General features: G+C 42.7%; 1 protein-coding gene and 1 long non-coding RNA gene across 11 annotated transcripts in view; one reads left to right on the top strand and one right to left on the bottom strand.

The window, feature by feature from the left end:
• ARHGEF3 (Rho guanine nucleotide exchange factor 3) overlaps positions 1-18,835 on the bottom strand; it is a 284,680-nt gene that overhangs the window by 71,425 nt on the left and 194,420 nt on the right. The window lies entirely within an intron of this gene.
• LOC138918029 (uncharacterized) lies at positions 14,831-17,307 on the top strand. Its single transcript, XR_011426847.1, has 3 exons — positions 14,831-14,949; positions 15,253-15,351; positions 17,179-17,307. It is a non-coding gene; the product is annotated as an uncharacterized lncRNA (long non-coding RNA).

The raw sequence follows: 18,835 nt of genomic DNA, 5'->3' as shown, positions 1-18,835 counted from the left end.
AGGAACTATGATGTGCTAGACAGCCTGCTATACATGGGTGCATCAGGGATACAATGAAAAATATGCAAGTCCACACTCCGAGTAAACTACCAGCTAAGCCACCCACCAGGAGACGTGTTCTGGCTCTTGTGACTTGATTTACAATCTGGTATTCAGAGTTCCAACTAAAAACATGCTTATCTTCATAGCCAGGGGACATGACTGCATTTAAGTTTTTAAAAAATTAGCCGTATGTAGCAGTAGAGAATTGGAGGAGGGCAGTTGGCTTGAGATGTTTACTTGAAAAAGACCTGAGGCAGGGGCAGGGGCGGTGGCAGGGAGGGGAGTGGGTGTATAGAAGACCTCAATTACAGAACAAGTTTAACCAGCAGAAACAGACTCAGGGACTCCTGGCAAGCATGTGTCTCTCTCATCTGGTGGGAGCAGAAGTCGGCTGGCGTGTGCTAGGGAGCAGCCTATTAGCTGAAAGTGTTTCTTGTGCCGTGGGCATCTGATGACACCACAGCGGGGTTAAAGGGTGTAGGTTCACCAAGCGTTTTGGTTAAGTGGGAGCTGAGTTACGGGAGCTTCTGCTGTGTTTGAATTTTTTACATCTCATATCTAAAACCGAGCTCAGCAAATACAGGTCTCACGTGCCCACAGTTCTGACTGAACAAAAAGCCTTGGCAACAGAAGACTGAACAAACGCACCAGCCTCTAGTTCACCAACGACTATCATTGCACCGTCATTTAGTTCTTTGGCATGACAAGAACAACCACCATATGGCTTCCTGGCTAATTCCTCTCATCCAGGCCTGTCCTTGATTCTCAGGCTAGGGGAACCCTTGCTTATGCCCCCTTAGTACTGAGTACCTCTCTCTCCCTGATACTCATTCTGATCATAATGACCGATTCAATGCATCTCTGCCGCCCAACAGCAAGCTACAAGGGCACAGGGACCATATCTGTCTCACTCACCACAGTGGCTCCAGCTCCTTCTATCATGCTGGCACATGGTAGAAGGATTCATATTTGTCGAAATGAAAATTAAATTGAAATGGGGCTAATCAAAGACATGTCATGGAGAAGGTAAATCCAGAGAAGAATTTTTGCAATGAGGAACACAGCATATTTTAAGTTTTTGAGGTGTGACCAAGAAATTATATGCAGAATATGATAGTGGGCTGTTAAAAGAAATTTTGGAAAGTAGACATGGGTCCCTAATGTTTAGCTTCAAAGAGTCCAAAAGTCACCAAAACCACTATGAGAGACAGCTCCTGCACTGTAAGGTTATGGGGCCTTCTTAGATATTACTGAGAGCTTGCAGTTCCCTCTAGCTTTTTACACACATCTGGCAATTTACACTAACTCCTAGACAAGGTGGACTTGCCAGGGAGACTGACACTCTGGTGGCAAAAGTACGTCAAATAGTCTGTCTTCAGAGACATCCTGTAACATGCTCATCTGCCCTTTTCCTCTCCTCCAGGGTACTTTCTTCCCTTTCCTTCTTTAGGTTTTTGATTCCAGCTTAAACTCTATAAAAATTTTTTCCTTTTCAACTTGCCATGCTCACACCTAGTGCAATTTATATTGAAACTTTGCTCTCTTGAGTCAGCCCTGAAGGGCTGACTTTTAAGGGGGAGGGGAGATTTTTGCCTGGTGTTTCTGCAAGATTAAACATGGTGCTATAATCTAAAGTTCCCAGGCTGATGTGAAATTATGGACTCAAGGACTTTTTATCGAAGGAAACCAAGGGGAGAAGAAGGAAGCTTCTGTGCTGGTTGCTCTACCAAGGGAGGGTCATGCTCTCTCCCGGTCTGGGCATCCTCACCTGGAGTCTTACAAGAGATGCTCTGAGAGCTCGTTCTGGTTTAGATACTGTACACGATGAACAAAAATCATCTGTCAGTGAGCGGGAGGAAGGGAGGGAAGAAGGCAGGAGAGAATTAAAATTGTAAAGACAACATCACGTGGCTTCCTCCTTGAACTTTAATAACCCAGTGCTGCCTGCAGGCTCGGAAAAACCAAATGCAATGGGTAGGTACAAGGATGGCTCTGGTGCCAGGAAAATGCAGTAAGATATAACTTTTACAAGGTGAGCAATGAATAGGTGCCCTGCAGAAACAAAAGAGCTTTTAACATCTCTGAAGTTGGCAGCTAGATGCCTAAAGTGTTGGTGTAGTGTATCCAAAATGCGCAACAGATAGGACCACCTTCTTTAAGATGAAGTCATCTTCCAGGGGACACAATACCTGGGGAGGCTGGGTTTTTATGACCAGGAGAGGTGGGGAATTCCATCAGTATTTTCTTTGCCACAGCGAGACCCATTTTAATGCATGTTAGAGGTTTTTCACACGTTGGGCAAATTTTCTAGGATATTTTTAAAGGGAAAACATTCTGCAGACTCCCCTAGTTTCTGGAAGAGCTGTCTGTCTCCCCGGATCGGGGAAGGATCTTACTCTGTCCTATGGCATTATCGAGATCTGAAACTACCACTCTTCATTTGGATTCTGCTGTTGTCATGAAAGGCAGTTTGGGATATCTGGTTACACTTCACCCAAAGAAGTGTTAAAGGAAGTGCCTGTCACCAACACTCAAAAATAAAAATGAAAATGATGCTGGCAGAGCTCAAAAACCAAAGGGATCAGCATTTTGCTTCAGTTTCCTGTTCATAAAACTTTATAAAAACAACCCACCCATTAAAGAAAAAAATGCCCACAACAATAGCTCATTATTCTTTTCCTAAATGCTTGCCTCATGCCACTCTGAAATTAGGTGCCATCACGTTTCCTGAGTTATGGGCTCCAAACACCACATCCCTTTCCTCCTTCCCTCGCCCCCACCCCACCTGGCACCATTCCTGAATTCAGATTCTTCTCCAGTCTACCAGCTCAGCAGAGAGGGGAGAGCATTCTCCCTCCTACCTGTCCAGAGGAAGCCAAGCATCTGTATCAGCTGGAAGCAGGAACAGTGGAGGCTTCCTTCCCCCAAATTAATTTCATTTCCTAGAGAAACTTTTAATATGGAAGGTGCAAAGTTACACAGTGAAGGGAAAAAAGATACCTACAGACTGCTTCAGTAAACTGAAAAACACTTATAAATCCATTATCTCATGATATCAATTTTTGAAGAATAAGATATTTCCCTTCCACCCTGGCTCTACAGTAAGACTTTGTGGCATATTCAATATCCCATCCTTCAGTTCCTGGTAGAATACAGGAGAACACAAATTCTAGAATGAGAAATCTGGATTCAAATATCAAGTTTTCCACGTGCTGGCTATTATGACTTTGGACAGTTTATTTATCCAGCCCAAACCTCAGCTTAATCATCTATAAAATGGGGATATGAGAGTTTCACAGCTTTAATGAGATAAAACATATGAATAGTTTAATGAGATAATACAAATGTCAACATTCTAGGCACAATGTAAGCACATAAACCATATTGTTATTAACCTCTCTGGTGCGTAAATCATCCTAGTCCCTTTTTTCTTAATGAATTAGAGAGGAAAAGATGGGTTTGGGGGACCTTTTCCACTCTCCTTCCTCCCAAAAGTGTTAATTCTTAATTTAAACCCATGATTTCAAATATTGGTTTGACTATTGGACATATATAAAAGAAGGCGCACAGTGAAGAGTAAACTGACCTAAATTGGAAGACATGGGGTCCAATCCTGGCTCTACCACTAAATTTGCTGTGTGACCTTGTGCAAGTCAAACTCTCTGAGCTGCAGTTTTTTGAACTGTAAAATAATACATAATACATAATTGCTTATCTTCTGTGATTCTATAAAACAGCAAAAAGTGAAGTATGCATGGAGCATTGTCTTGATTTTATGCTATTTTATTACAGGAAATAAAAGACGATAATATCACCTACTGAGGAAAGCATGCTTGTCTAAAATCAGCATATTTGGTACAGACAGCCCATGTTTTGGGTTAGTTCAGTGTGATAACATTTTATAAGGGCTCATCAGAAAATTCAGCTCAACCGTCCTCATTTGTCAGGAAATGCATTTGCATATAGATTCCTTTATATCAAATGGCCAAGAAAACAAGGTTGAAACAGAGGTAAGATCAACTAGGAGCAAAGAAACACTGAAGGGAAAATGGAGCTAGACTAAAAATAGGTTGGAACTGGCCTAAAATACACCACTGTCACTTAAAAATAGGTACTTGGCCACACGGTGCCTGTATTATCTGTACAACAACATTTGGTTCCTACTGTGTCCTCTTCCTACAGGTCTATTATGACTATGAGAGCTGTCTGTGCCTTCAGTGACCAAGTCTTGCTGCCTTGTGGATTTCCCCCAGTCATAACTTCCTTTCTGCCCTTTGGGTAGGGTGCTTACATCCAAGTGGCAGGAATGTGGCCAGTTCTGTTCTGGAGGCAATACACAGATGGCTGCTGGCATGTGATGCTGAACACCAGGGGCTTATCAAGGCTGAGGGCTCTGCGCACCTCAGGCCAAACTTCTGATGCAAAATATTTACACTGATGCCACATTTATAAAAATCAGAACTAAAGACAAAGATACACTGCAGCAACTTCTAAACAATGCTCTAGAAATGACAAATGGAACTAAAATTACTCAACAAAGCATAAGCTTCATTATTCTTTAATATCTGTGTCTCTCACTTGACTGTAAGCTCTGTAAGGGCACGAATTATGACTCTCTTGTTCAGGGTTGGATCCCCAGTGCTGAAAGATGCCTGGCAAGTGACAGGAGCTCTACAAATGATGACCATAGCTAACGCTGACTGAGGGTTTGCTCTCTGCCAGGCACTGTTCTTTGACTTTACATGATGTATCTCAGGTAATCTTCACAACAATCCAATGAGGTAAGTACTTATAAAGGGAGAAACTGAGGCACAGGGAGTTCAAGCAACTTGCCCAAAGTCACAGAGCTGGTTAAGTGGCAGAGCTGGGGTTCAAATGCAAGTACTTTGCTTCCAGAACCTGCAGTTCCAATTACGAAGGAACGTAGTTATTTGCAGACCATCTGCAGCTAGCCGGTAACCTGATGCCAGAGACTATGATGCTGAGGGTCAAGGATTCGAGCCTCCATGATATGATTGAAAGAATATCAAACGAGAGTCAGGAGACCTGGATTCAGATCTTAGCCCTGGACCCCGACAGTGACTTTGGTCAAGCCCCATGACCTCTTTGCTCACTGGTTTCCCCAGCTGGTCAATAGCATGTTGGATGGCCACTCAGGTCCCTGACAGGTGTAAATCCCAAGTGCTAGAGTCACCCTGGATGTAATCTCACATCCAGACAACTGCAAGTCCCACAAGTGTGCTCCTCCTTCTATGAGAGAGAACTACCGAAATATCTTCAACAATCAAGCAAGCTACTCAATCTCTCTGAGCCTCGGTGCCCTCATCTACAATTAGGAGATAATAGCACCTACTTCAAAGGGCAGAGGTAAAGATTAGAGAGAAGCCAGGGAAGGGGCTGACACATAGTAGTAATTTCATAAACAGTAGCTAGGTTTATTATGGTTCCAAGAGAGCTGGGAGGTAAGTCTGGAGGAGAAAAGAATCTTCTCAAAGCCCAAGAACCAACCAGCCAATTGAAAAGACAGCACTGAAACAAAGATTATAATAATTTCTAAGAGTAAGAACATGTTTGCCACATCCCCCAAGCAAAAATTCCATATTGGATTCTCTTTCAAAAAATGGAGTAATGCAGACAGGTTTGTGTTAACTTTGGATAGAACAAAAAGGAACCGTTGTGATTTCGGGAGTTTGCATGTGAGTGCTGAAACCCTAGAAAATAATGTTAGGTACCATTTGCTCTATGCCAGGCCTACACGTGACACGTACTATTTTACTGAGTCCTCACAACGTGCTGAAGAGGGTGTTTTCCCTGTTTTATAGATGAGGCCATAGAGGCTCAGAAAGGTTAAGTAACTTGCTCAAGGTCACAGAACTACTAAAAATCCTCACCAGAACTTACTTAGTGTGCCTGGAACACGGATGGTCTTAACCACACAGCTGCACCCTTTCCCCAAGGATAGAATGTCGTTGGCCTCAATGGCCCCAGATCCACAGGGCAGCAATCCTTGTCCACAACATGGACAGATGGCATTATAGGTAGGACATGTGTGCAGGCTTGAGCAGCCTTGGGTTTTAGTCCCTGTTTATACACAGACTCCCTGCAGCTGTGGACAAGTCTTTTAACTTTCCTGGATTCTGTTTTGATCAAACAGAATGTAGTGAATTAGTTTTCCAATCCAAGTCTTACGGAACATTAACCACTCACATTTTATACCCAGGAGGTTAGGGATAAAAGAGGAGCCAAGACGTGAGCCGACCCTCTGTCCTGATATCCTAGTTGGGGGAAGGAGTGGAATACAGCTGTGAGCAAACACAGAACTGGGTGACTCCTCATTTCCCTTTCATCTGGAAAATTCTGAAATTCTACTGCATGCTGTGTGATAGAGAAAGAGAAAGGGGAAGAGAAGGACTTACGGGAATCCTGGGGGAGGCAGCAGGAGGTTTATGTTGAGGCTGTGTTTGCACAGGAACCACAGTGTACATACTGAACTTGTGAGCTTATTTGGGGTGCTTTGGGGTCGGGGGGAGCTGGTGGAGATAATGGGGAGGGAAGCTAAATCCTTCCTCTTGAAATGACCACGACTGCACACAGCAAGCACTCAATAGATGTTGACGGAATTGAATTCAATGGAAAACAGACCTGGATCAAATCAAGAGAAGTTGAGCTGCTGTAGAAGATGTGTGAATATGTCAAAAACGCTAACAATTTCTTCCTTTTGTTCCCAGCCACCCACTCCCCCATAAGCCATTTTCAACCTCAAGAGCAATTCTTTTTCGTGCAAATGAGCACACCTCCTCCAGCAGGATAACCCCAGGTAACCCTTCCCTTTGCCTCCAACCCACGCACTTGGAATCTGAACAAAGGTGAGCTGTCTGGGAGCTAAAGAATTCTCCCTGTTTTCATTTGCATCCTCGCCCAGGGTAGTAACAAATATTGTTTCATGAGTTTCCAGCTTAGCTTTAGAGCTCAAAGGATAAAGTGCTTCCAGAAGAGAGAATGAGGAGAGAGGAAAGAAGGTAAGAGAACAAAACAATTTAAGCTATATATATATATATATATTTTTTTTTTTTTTTTCATTCAAATAGCAGTCTCTTCTTCCCAGGAAAGGTGACAGTGTGCTACAATCTCAGTAGACCTGCCGAAGTCTCCATCTGGACATACCAGGAGTAACAAGAACCTCAAGGAGCTGTTTTTGTACTTTCATTCTAAAAACAGGATTTCAGAGTAATCTCAGGTCTTCTGACTCTCAGCTGATGTTTCTTCCATGCAATCGGGTTGCCTCATGAGCCATGTTTCCATGCCACAAAAAAGGCTGGCACATAATAAGTGCTCCATAAATATTTGTTGCTTAAATTAAAGAATAGAAGAAAGAAAAAGGCTCAGAAGTTATGTACTAAAAGCCATCAACATGAGTGGATCGATTGGCTGATATCTAAAAAGTTCTGTGTATCTTTGAATTCATGTCCAGAATAGACTCTCCCTCATCCTTCTTTACCTTTACAAACATCACCAATTATTCAAGTCCTAGACCAAGCTTGTCTTCTGAGAAGCCTTCCCAGATCAACCCAGCCCACAGGAGATGGTTCCCTTTTTTTTTTGATTTCTAACGACTCATTACTATCACTCATTAATCATGTTCTGCCCCGTGGCTACTTTGGAAATAGCTTAACAGTCTACCAACACGTAACTTTTCTGATTATCTCTCCACATAGAACTCCTGGACGGCAGGGCCTACCCACACCTACCTCTAGATCCTTTCTTAGGTCACTGGAACAAAGAAAGAATGACTTCCAGAGCAATGATTAACTATAGCTGGAGTATTTTAAAGTTATATAATCACTTATTCCTATATTCAACTTCTTCCAGCTAGTTTAATGGTCAATAAATCTTTGTGCTGTTCTCCTCCTGCCAGGGAAGGCCAGTAACAATTGGTATCTGTCAGCTGCATAAGACTACGCTGTGAAGGACTCTAAGGATGTGTTGTCCCCTTAAAATATCCCATTAAAATTAAGGAGGATACTTATCAGACCTCCAGATCTACCCACTACTTTACAGAAAACAGGAGGGAGAAGTCAAGCCACACCAGGAGAAGGCAATCTCCAAAACCAGGATGGAAAACATTCCACAAGACAAATGACATGGTTTCTCCAACAAATCAATAGCATGCGGAGAAAAGAGGGGGAAGTTTTACAAAAGTTACAAAAGATCAACCATAAGAAATGGGTGGAGCATGTTGGGATCCTGATTCAAACAGGCCAATTGTACGAGGACCTCTTTGAGATCAATTAACAAGAATTCCTTAACATCACCTAAGATGCAGTTCAAAGGCAAATTCGAATTTGGGAAAATGTGACTTTGATTATTAGATGATGTTAAGGAATTCTTGTTAGTCTTCTTAAGTATGATAAGGTGTGGTGGTTATGTAAAAAAATAAAATGTCCTTATCAGGCTGAGAGGTTTACCAAAGTACTGACAGTGAAATGATATGATGACTGAGGTTTGCTCAAAGGACTCCTAAAAACACAGTGTGGTGAGACTGGGAAGAGGTTAACCATTGTTTGCTGGATGCTGGGTGACCAGAGGTACTAATTATACTATTCTTTCTACTTTTCTAATGCGGGCAGATCACAAGGTATCACGTTTAACACACTAAATTATCCAACTTGGAAAATTATAGTTTCCAGTGTTGGTGAGGATATAGTGAAAACGGCGCACTTAGAATTGTTGATGACAGTAAAAATTACTGTGATATCAAGAGATGTCAGTATATACCAACAGCAACAGAAATATGCATGTCTCAGCCCAGTATTCCAACATGTGTGAATTTACCAAAACAAAATAATCCAAAAGAAAATATTTTCAGTGCCTTGTTACTTAATAGCGATGAATTAGAAATAATAATGGACTAGTTACTAAATATGGAGAATACACTGTATGCCAGGAACTATGTTAAATGCTTCATATATGTTATTCTCCTCTAAACAATCCATTCTCCCAGGAAGTCCCCAAGATGGCACAGCTAGGATCTCCGGCAAGCAGGAAATCTGAGTCAGGTTGGCTCCAGGGCTCATGCTTTCCAGCCCTGCACTGAGTTGCCATGAAATCCAAATGTCGTCCAATGGGCAAACGTTTAATTAAATTATAGGACATCCACCAAATGAACACTACGTAAACATTAACAAGTATACTTATGAAGTCAAGCAACATGAACTATGCTAAGTTAAAAAAAACAGGATGAAAACTGTTTATGAGGGCACCTATGCAATTTGTACGTATGTGCATATATATGTATGAATGTATACGTATACATGTGTGTATATGTATATATGGGGAAGAGCTTGGCAGGGAAAATACACAAAATGAAAACTTGGATGTGTTAGAAGGGAGGTCACCCAATTATGGGCCGTGAGGTTATGTTATTTTTTAATGAAAAAATGAAAGGTGAGGTAATTGAACTGATGTGTGCAACAACAACTGATGGAACCAGGACATTTTGGTAGTGGTGTTTCCATAAATGTTTTAAACTGTCAGTTTCTTCAAATAAGTTTTTTCTTTTTCTTTGGAAGCCTACCAAAACTAAAGGAAGAAATATTCCTCTTTCCCTCCCTCAAATATCTTTGCAATGACCTCTGCTAGGATTTTACCACTTTGATCAGGAAGCAAGAATTATCCTGTAGTTTCCTCTCGCAGCAGATGCCGAGTAAAATGTTATAACATAAGAAGGATGTCTGAAACATACCACAAGAGAAAAAAAAGACAACAGTTTAAATGAATGAATCTACAAAAGTTGTTTTATGGTTGAGGTTCCCTCTGAGTCTTGTGAAATCCTCTCACAGGTCATTTGTTATTAGCATGACTGAGAAAAGCACCAGAAAGCAGGAGATCCAGTTCTCCATCTTATCGAGGTCCAGCCCAGCCATATCCTAACCGCATCTAGAGACTGCTAATCACCTCGGGATCCCACCCCAGGCTCCACACCCTGCACTCACGCTCCTCCCCCTCCCCCGCCCTTCCCTCAACAGTCACATCTGACCGGCTCCCAGAGACAAGTTCACTGTGAGATTATGTACAGGAAAGTGCTTCAGAACCTAGGAAATGCTCACAGATAGGAGGTTATCCTGATTAAAAGCCTGATATGTGCCCTTGTGTGTTTCTTTTGCCATAAATGAATTCCAGAGATGTTCCTTGGGGAGGGAAAAAAACAACTAGATCCCAGGTTATTTTAACTGCCAGAATCAGGGTTGCCATAAATAATCAGCTTTTTATGACAAAGCCTCTACAGCTGCCATGGGGATCATTATCACCTGAAAAAAGGCACTAATCTGTGAGCCAAGCCTCGTGACTATTTGTGATTCTATGTGGTATTCGTCAGTACCTGTCACCAAGATGACAGCTTAATCTTGAATGGAGGAGGCAAGAACCTTTTAGAGAAAGTCCTGCAAGAGATTCCCCTTAAAAAAAGCTAAACAAAGAGAAAAGATCTTGGGGAGAGAACGACAACAGAACGACCCAGACAGCCAGCTGGAAGAGAGACTGAGCTAAAGCCACCGACCCTTTAGGGAGTTAGTGCCACTTTTGTTGAAGATTATGGAGAAGCTACTGTTTCAAAGCCTCTGGACATCAGAGGAAAAAACACAAAAGAGAGTTTGCTGAACGGAGAGCTTTAAACAATTCAAGTTCAAACAAACAGAATTCCAGGAATTAGGAAGAGAGGAAATTGCAAGGTGCTTTGCAAACCACGGCAAAGAAAAGGATGTTTAACTCTTAAATGTCAATGAAAAAAATGGAGATCTTGATGTGATGGAGTTTATTTTGGAGGATGAAGGGGTGAGGATAATAAATAATAATAATAGGAATAGTAATAAATGATTGTATGACTGGCAGCTGGCCTTTTGTGATCACTTATTCGGGGCAGCACTGCTGAGGACTTTGTAAGCATCGTCTCCTTTCATCTCTGTGACAGCTCTGTGAGCTCAGACCTACTAATGACGCGCTTTAGAGATGAGGAACCTGAGGCTCAGGTTCCACAACTTCTTTGAGGTCACAATGACAGGACTGCGATGATGCAAACCCAGATTTGCTTAAGAGCCCAGCCTTTGAACCATTTACCCACAGGTATATAATTACCAGATCTCACAGATCATACAATTTTTGAAGATTATTGATAATTACAAAATTCAGAGCTGATGGCCAAGTTGGTCAGCATCCTGGCTCCTTGCCTTCCTTCCTAAAGACAAAATGAAAAGAGTGAAATGCTATCTAGTCCATTTTAGCAATCGTGGATGTTTTCTGGAAAAGGTGGGAGGAAACTGATTAGAAAAATCTGGGAGATTTTTCTTCATTTGTGTTCTATCATTACTAACAGCTAATTACATACCAGGATTCTCCAAGTAAAAGACTTTAGTGACATCACTGTTTAAAGATCCTTCTAACAACCCAAGTGTTCACCTGTAAAAAGGCATGAGGAAACCCAGTGAGGTGACAAGGTCTTGGTTCCACAGCCAGCTAATTACTGAGCGCTGTCAGGAACCCACACACTAGAGTCCAGCTGCCTGAGTTTGAATTCTGACTCTACCACTTCTTTGCTCTGGGACCCTGGGTGAGTCAATCTTTCTGAGCCTCAGTTTCCTCACCTATAAAATGGAGATGAAAACAGTACATAGGGCTATTGTGAGACTAACATGATGCAGGGAAGGCATGAGGCACAGTGCTGGACACAATGTCAGCTACCGCCCTTGGCACAGGTGACAAAGTAGCCAGACTGCTTCATTTACAAAGACCCCTGCACTTCATGCCACATTCTTCACAAGCTATACAATATTCAGTTACAGAATGAGTAAACAACATTTGCAAAAGCACCAGATTAAGAATCTTGCCCAATTCAAGACCTCGTTCCTTCCCCAAACCATAGCCAGTGGTCCAGAAGAGGGAAACAATATCTCTGCATGTTCTTTTCTGCTGGGTTTTGATATTTGACCAAATACTGATGGCAAGATAGTAGCTTCTCTGACAAATTCCGTTAGAATCTCAGAATCCACATCAGTAATAGAGAGGTAGCAACGTTTTCTGTTTGTTTAGTTTTATTTTGTAAGCTGGTGAGACTGACAAAAACTATTGCTCTTGATTACCACATGATAGCAACTCAGTGAGCCTTCATTTTTATAGGTTTAACTGAGTCCAACTGCTCCAGTCATGACTTTCATTGCTCATGTTGCTGGTACCTGGAGTCGATTCTTTAAGCGTTTTGAGAACAAGCAGCTCATGCTGCCGGGTACTCTGGGGCTTTGACTTGCTCAGCATCGGCTCCTCCCTCTTGTAATTTAACAGTTCTCCCAATTTCTTTGGGGAAACTGCCCCTCTCAGTGCTCTTAGTGGGACAGAGCCCACTGTCAGTTCCCTTGGGAGTACATGTGACTCAGGACTGGCCAATCAGCAACTCCCTCTTTCTGGTGATAGTGATTGGTTCAAGAAAGGACATGAGAACCAGGCTTGGGATTTTTGCAGGAAAAACTGGACAAGAAAACATGTATGAATTAAAGAGGGGTACGCTTAGAGCTGCTGGTAGCCATATTTGTACCAGGAGGGGAGAACATGTCTGAGAATGGAGGCAACAAAGAGAAACAAAAATTGAGAGGTGAAGAGAGAGAGAAATTCCTGGGGAAAATGAGCACCTAGATCCAGCCAGGCCTGAAGCCAGTAACTCCTGAACTGTTCTGTTACATAAACATAAATTTCCTTTTTGCTTAAAGGAATTTGAGTTGTTTCTGTCACTTGCACATGGAAGAGTTTTGATTCAAATACATACAAAAAGGTCTTTACCATACAAATGAATACTTGCCTTCTTACTCCCTTGCATTATTCAGGATTTATATTACATATCTAAATCTTGCTTCCTTCAACAATATTGTAAGTTCGTTCCTTGAAATTAGGAGACAAATGTGATAACCTACTGATAAAGTAACACTTTTTGCCAAAACCAAGCTTAGAATGGCTGAGGAATCATTTTATAACAATGACAGAGAAGAAAGCAGGAAAACATTAAGGATGTTTCACAGGTGAGCTTTTGGAACCTGATGGCATGAGGAGTCAAGGGTCTCATGACTGTCCAAAGCTATTTCCAAAGCTTCACGTGTCTGCCCAGCCTGAGCCTCCCACCACCCTGCCCTTGGCCATCTCTGCAAATGGGAAAACCCCTCCTACGCTTCAGGCTAGATGTCTAATTAGAACTGGGAACAACTGGTATCACTTGTGACATGGAAAAACCTGCTTTTCTTCTTCAAGGAATATTCACTATCCCAAATACTCTTACGTGGGCAAACTCGGACCACATTTAGATAGGGTAATTTGTTTTGAAGTGTTTTTTAAAGCTTTTCTTTGTAACTCATATCTCACATTGTATACCAGGATAAACTTCAAATGGATCAAAGATTCAAACGTAAATGAGAAAACATAAAAGTACTAGAAGAAGATGGGCAAATCCCTGGCGTAAGGAAGACTTTTCTATGAGTCAAAGTCCAGAAGAAAAGAAAACATTAATAGATCTTTTTATCATAAAATATTTTTTTTGTGCATTTTTTTTTTAAGATTTTTTTATTTTTTCCTTTTTCTCCCCAAAGCCCCCCGGTACATAGTTGTGTATTCTTCGTTGTGGGTTCTTCTAGTTGTGGCATGTGGGACGCTGCCTCAGCGTGGTCTGACGAGCAGTGCCATGTCCGCGCCCAGGATTCGAACCAAAGAAACACTGGGCCGCCTGCAGCGGAGCACGCAAACTTAACCACTCGGCCACGGGGCCAGCCCCTATCATAAAATATTTTTAAAAATTAAAAATTCAATTAAAAAACCCTTCTACATGGCAAACAAAACAACAAAAACATCATAAGCAAAGTCAAAAGATAAATGACAAACTGAGGAAATATATTTGCAACTTATACCAGAAAGCTCCAATCTCCGTAATATATGAAGACCTCCTAGAAGTCAAGAAGCAAAGGACCAACAGCCGTCTCTGTATGACTGTGTGCTGGACTAGTATGAAAACATTTGCAGCAAACAAAGCCAGTTATTAGCATGCATGAGTAAAAGGCACGGACTTGCAGGTCCAGGTTCAAATCCCAGCTCTGCCACTTTCTTTTTTTTTTTTTTGAGGAAGATTAGCCCTGAGCTAACTACTGCCAATCCTCCTCTTTTTGCTGAGGAAGACTGGCCCTGAGCTAACATCCATGCCCATCTTCCCCCACTTTATACGTGGGACACCTACCACAGCATGGCTTGCCAGGCAGTGCCGTGTACGGACCCGGGATCCGAACCGGTAAACCCCGGGCCGCCGAGAAGCAGAACGTGTGAACTCAACTACTGCGCCACCAGGCCAGCCTAACCACTTTCCTCTTTGTGACTTGGACAAGCTATTTCACCTGTGTAAGCCTCATGTATCTCATCTGTAAAATGATGAGATCTGCACATTACAATAGTGTGCACCTTGCAGTGCCGTTGCAAGGGTTAAACACACGTGAACGTGCTCAGTGACTACCTGTCACATAGTAAGTGCTCAGTAACTGCTATTAGCATTCAAGTAGAGATTTTAAAAGGAAGAAGGTAACCTCACCTCAAGATCTTGCAGATAGTCAGAATGTAAGGTTCACGTAAAGTATAACTAACACAAGAAACAGCAACATTATTGTAACTTAATGAGATCCTACTCGTTTCTATCTTACATGGTTGCATTTACAACAACCATGAATGTAATTTTACCATTCCCCTTTTACAGATGAGGAAACTGAGACTGAGAGGGGCTAAATGACTCGCTTAAGGTGGCAGCTACTAAGTGGTAAAACTGAGATTTAACTCCACCTCTGACTGGCTCCAAAAGCTGGATGATCGTTTTGCCATGCCATTCTGTCTCTCCCTAAGGTAAAAGCTAAGAAACAAGTTTTCCAACTAAGTGCTTGCAGGAAAAGATATCCCTGCCCGCCAACATTCTAGATATCCCAGCCCTTAGGGATAAGGATGGACTCTGGTCCAGGAGTAAAAATTGCCATCTGTGGGAGCTCGTTTCTGAGTGGGAGGGAAAAGGCACCTGCTGGGTTTTAGCAGCTCTTTACCATGTGTTGCTACTGATCTTCCTTTTTATCTCTCAGAAGATAGAAAGGTTAAAGAGATCCCTTCTGTAGTTGTGGGTGGAGGGGCACACACATTGCTGTTTCTTTGGGACAGATTTTTATATGGCACAACTGCCATTGCCTGGGGCTGATGAAGGACACGTCTGCAGTGACCAGTGAATGTGGGCTCTCGTGCAATCCATCTAGGCTCCAGGTGAGTGTACAACCAGAGGTCTTTCTCACCTCCCAGAGCTGGTGTCCTGGTTCCAGCAGTCGGCCTGCTTAAGGAATGATTGGGACAATTACAGGCCTACATTTGGCCCAGGTTGTTCAAAGCCCACAGCTGGAATAGTCAGGGAGCTCTAGCTACCCCTGAGGCCCTACAGCTGAAATGAGGGTCTGCTTAAGATGCAGAAATGCAACGCCCTCACCCAGCCTCCCTGTAAGAGGTAATGCCTGCCAAATGACAACCCTGCCAACCCCCACACAGACATGGCTTTTCAAAACAGGCACAGAGCCCAAACACTCTTTTCTGAGGAAATCCCAGTACATACTTTCATTGCCTTTACATCTTTGGAATGCTGATTGAAAAGCCTGCAGCTAAAATGTTCTAACAAACAGTGGAGCTGTCTTGTCTCTCTGAAAATGCAGCAGAGGTCAAGGAGAGAGCCCTCTCATCAGCCTCATCAATCAATGGGTTACATAAAGAGGGATTGTTTTCCATCTCTAAGGGGACATCCACAGAATGCTAGGATTTTAGCAATATTCACCAAATGTCTATCAAGTGTAGGACCATCTACCAGCCCCCAAATTACAGCAACAGTGTTTAAGGTTTACTGTCTGACAAGCATGTTATGATACTTCACAATGTCCTGTAAGGGAGGTACTATGATCCCCTCTATGTTACAGAGAAGGTAACTGAAGCACAGAGAGGATGTGTAATGTGCCCACGGTCACCGAGCTTACAAGTGACGGAGCTAGGGCTTGAACCCCAGTAGTGTGGCTTGAGTCTATACTCTCTGTTTTTTTTTTTGAGGAAGATTAGCCCTGAGCTAACATCCATGCCCATCTTCCTCTACTTTACATGTGGGACGCCTACCACAGCATGGCTTGCCAAGCGGTGGCATGTCTGCACCCAGGATCTGAATTGGCGAACCCTGGGCCACCAAAGCGGAACGTGCGCACTTAACCACTGTGCCACTGGGCTGGCCACTATACTCTTAACCATAATGCTACACCGTCTCTGAAGGTGGTAATGGCAGTAGTGGTGGTGGAGGAGATGGTGGTGGTGGTGCTGGTGGTGGTGGTGACAGTGCTGCTGGTGCTGATGCTGGTTGTGATGAGGATAGTGATGAAGATGATAAGATGGCCCTGTGCTAAGCATTTCCCATACATTATCGCATTAAATATAATCTTTCAGCAAGTCCAATCAGTTTCAAGGTATCCACCTACTTCTCTCCACCTCACCTGCCACTGTCCCAGCCAAAGCTGCCATCCTCACTCACCTGGACTAGTGCAATAGCCTACTAACTGTTCTTCCTGCCGCTAACCTTGTTTACACAATTTCACCATATTACAACCACCGGAAGGATCATTTGAATAGTTATCTCAGATCATAGCACTTACCCTCTTGCCTCAATCCTCCCGTGGTTTCCACTGCACTTACACTGAAATCCCAATTCTTTGCCAGGCCAGATGGGACCTGGCCCTGTTGACCTGTCAGACCTCACCTCCTGCTCCTCTCCTCCTGACCCATGAGGCTCCAGCACAGCCTCCTTTCCTTCCTGACCACGGCAGCCTCACTGCCAGGCCAGGACATTTGTACTAGCTGTTTCCTCTGCCCCCAATCTCTGCAGGACTAGCTGCTTTTTGTCACTGAGGCATCAGCTCAAAATACTTCTCCTTAAAAGGGAGCCTTCTCTGAACTCCCAGATATAGTAGATCCCCAACTCCCATCTCTCTCCCTGTCCCCCTGACCAGCCACCCCAAGACTCAACTGCGTCTTTGTTGATTTACTGTTATTTACCATCTCCCCATCTAGGCTACAACACTGTGAAGGCAGAGATCTTGTCCCTCATGTTTGCCGTTTTATCACCGGGACCTCAAACAGTTCCTGGCACAGCATGGAGCTCAATAAATATTTACTGATGAAATAACTGAGTAATCTCATTTACTCTTCTCAAGAACAGTGTTTTAGAAGTGAGGCAACAGATCTGTAACCTTCAATGACACAGCCAAGGCCGTATGTCTAGTGAGCGGCATTTAACTCCAGAGTCTACAATCTGGACCTGAATGCAGTGATTGGCTCTGTGACCCTGACTTTTCACGCCATTTCTCCACATTTCTTTGTTATCTTCACTTTAAGATAAGATCAGAAGATCTTCCCTGTCTCTGAACTACCTCTCAAGAGTATTTGGAATCAAGAACCCATGTTCCTAACCACTAGTCCAGAGGTTGGCGAACTTTCTTGTCAAGGGCAGATAATAATTATTTTAGGCTTTGTGGGCCATGTGATCTCTTGCAGCTACCCAATTCTGCTGATGCAACACAAAAACGGACATAGAGAATAAGTAAATAAGAGTGTGGTTGTGTTTCAATAAAACTTTATTTATAAAAACAGACAGTCTGCCAGATTTGTCCGTAGTTTGATGATACTGCACTAGACCACTGGGGAAGACGTCTGCAGTTTTCGTCTATCATTGTTATTACGAGGCTTGGTAAAGAGACATGAAGATCTCTTCCCCAGAACACAGGTGAGTATGTTCAGAAGAAATAATCAGTGTTTTAAGAAAGGTCAAGGTCTTCTCTGCAGGTCCACATTACCCAGTCACCACATTCCCAGAAACAGAGACAGACACGCTTCTGTTTTTTCCTGGACTTAACTTGAGCAATCTTTGGGTGAGCCTGGAGGCAGGAGGTTCTCTAACAGGAAAGATAATTTGTGTCCAGGCTCAGGGAGGAGTTAGGAGGGCAAATATCCACTGTTGAGTCACTGAGGAATCAAGAACCTTGACGTTTCTACTAAATCAGGAGTGTTAAGAGTGGCCAGCGGAGGCTATATGAAAAGAGTGCACAAACTAGGGAAAATTAGTATGTTCAACAATGTTGGGCAACCACCTCCAGAACATTTCTATCACTCAAAAAGCAACCCTGTACCTCCCAAATCTCCTTTCCCTCCAGCCCCTGGCAACCACTAATCCTACTTTCTGTCTTCATGGATTCGTCTATGCTGGATATTTCATATAAATGGAATCATACTACATGTGACCTTTTGTATCTGGCGTCTTTCCCTTAGCATATTGTTTCTAAGTTTCATCCATGTTGTAGCATGTATCAACATTCATTTTTTTTCTGTCTGAATTATATTCCATTGGTTGGATATACCACATTTTGTTTATCCTTTCATCAGTTGATGGACATCTGAGTTGTTTACACTTTTTAGCTATTATGAATAGTGCTGCTATGAACATTTGTGTGCAAGTATTTGAGTACTTGTTTTCAATTCTTTTGGGTAAATACCTAGGAGTAGAATTGCTGGATCATATGGTAACTCTTATGTTTAACTTTCTCAGGAACTGTCAACTCTTTTCCATAGTGGCTGTACCATTTTACATTCCCACCAGCAGTGTATGAGGGTTCCAATTACTCCACATCTTCACCAACACTTGTCATTTTCCAATCGTCTTCCTTTTTTATTA

The sequence above is a fragment of the Equus caballus genome, chromosome 16, assembly GCF_041296265.1.
Source record: "Equus caballus isolate H_3958 breed thoroughbred chromosome 16, TB-T2T, whole genome shotgun sequence".
Lineage (NCBI taxonomy): Eukaryota > Metazoa > Chordata > Mammalia > Perissodactyla > Equidae > Equus > Equus caballus.
Note: the sequence above shows the minus strand (reverse complement) of the source record. Positions and strands in the feature narration are given on the sequence as shown.